At 43.9% G+C, this 1,719-nt stretch overlaps 1 protein-coding gene across 1 annotated transcript in view; it reads right to left on the reverse strand.

The window, feature by feature from the left end:
• The window catches only part of LOC122553385 (methylmalonate-semialdehyde dehydrogenase [acylating], mitochondrial-like), a 34,380-nt gene that overhangs the window by 19,808 nt on the left and 12,853 nt on the right, over nucleotides 1-1,719 (reverse strand). The window contains exon 3 of the mRNA XM_043697086.1: nucleotides 1,308-1,317. The gene's annotated coding sequence lies outside the window, so the exon portion shown is untranslated. The remainder of the gene's footprint in view (nucleotides 1-1,307; nucleotides 1,318-1,719) is intronic.

The raw sequence follows: 1,719 nt of genomic DNA on the forward strand, positions 1-1,719 counted from the left end.
TTTAATGATTACAAAGGTATCATCTACATATCTGACCCAGAGTTTGGGTTGAATTTGCGGTAAGACTGCTTGTTCTAACCTTTGGATTACCGCTTCTGCTATAAGTCCAGAGATGGGTGAGCTCATGGGTGTGCCGTTGATTTGTTCATATATTTGGTTGTTGAATGTGAAGTGTGTTGTGAGGCACAGATCCAGTAGTTTGAGTATGCAGTCTTTGTTGATAGGTTCCTCGTCTTGTTGTCTGTTCTGTATGTCCAGCAGGTTGGCTATTATTTCTCTGGCTAGGGTTTTGTTGATAGAGGTGAACAATGCTGTTACATCGAATGAGACCATAGTTTCTTCCTTGTCTATGTGAATATTTCTGATGATGTCCAAGAATTCCTGTGTTGACTGTATAGAGTGTCTGGATTCGCTGATCAGGTGTTTCAGTTTCTGCTGTAATTCTTTAGCCAGTTTGTGTGATGGTGTCCTGTAGGAAATGGGAATCCTGTGCCAACCGCCTAAGTGCCACATATGAACAAGTCCTGTTCCTGCACAAATGCCGAAAGAATCGAATCCTTCCACCATGTGTCAGATACAGACCACCAGTCAACAACCCACAAGCTAGGAACACAGCCAGACAGAACGGATTCAGGATGATCCAATTAATGATTACAGATGCATACAACAGACTACACAAATACAGACAAGAAATTGCGCGCCAAAAATCGTTAATTTCAAAAACCACCAATCAGGAATGGACCCGGACCATAGAACAGGCCATCATCATAGTACAGAACAGGACACACACCGCAAAAAAATGGCACTAAAAGAAAAAATGGCCAAACTAACACGCAACAGAGAGGACACCACAACACACTCCTGGATTAGAAACCTCTCCCGCAGACAGCTCACAGACACAGACAGAACAATACTGGCCAAGGGACTCAACTACAACCACAGGGACGCCAAGACAGCAGACTTCCTAGCAGCACTAGAATGCACACTCGGAAACAATGGACTGACAGAAGAGACACAACAAACAGTTAGACAAAGTATCGTACCCCTGATAACAAGGAAAAGACAAACACATAACCTCAACACCAAGGAGAGGGAAGCACTAAAAAATGATAAGAACATAATCATACTACCAGCAGACAAAGGCAGAATGACGGTCATCCTGGACAAAGCAGAATACATCCAAAAAGCACAACAACTACTTGCAGATATCAACACCTACCAAAATAGGGAGTTTGACCCCACCCCACAGCTCACCAATAGGATAAACAACACACTGAGGAACCTACAAAAAAAAACGGACAGATAACCAGGTTTGACCTACAGAGAATGAAACCTCAAAGCAACAACACCCCCAGATTCTATGGACTACCTAAAGTGCACAAACCAAACATCCCACTCAGACCCATAGTATCACTACCAGGGACACCATCACACAAACTGGCTAAAGAACTACAGCAGAAACTGAAACACCTGATCAGCGGACCCACACGCAGATGACAAGCAACATGAATTTGACTGGGACAACACTACTATTATAGGACAAGCCAAACAGAGAACAGCCAGGGAATTCCTAGAGGCATGGCACTCATCCACAGATTCAATCAATAAGCACATCGACCTGGACCCAATATACCAACCACTGCAGCGGACAGCTGGAACTGACAACCGAAAGCAGCAGATTCAAACCACAACAAATGCTGGAGGAAAGATCACAGAAGC

This window comes from Chiloscyllium plagiosum, chromosome 10 (genome assembly GCF_004010195.1).
Source record: "Chiloscyllium plagiosum isolate BGI_BamShark_2017 chromosome 10, ASM401019v2, whole genome shotgun sequence".
NCBI classification, from domain to species: Eukaryota; Metazoa; Chordata; class Chondrichthyes; order Orectolobiformes; family Hemiscylliidae; genus Chiloscyllium; species Chiloscyllium plagiosum.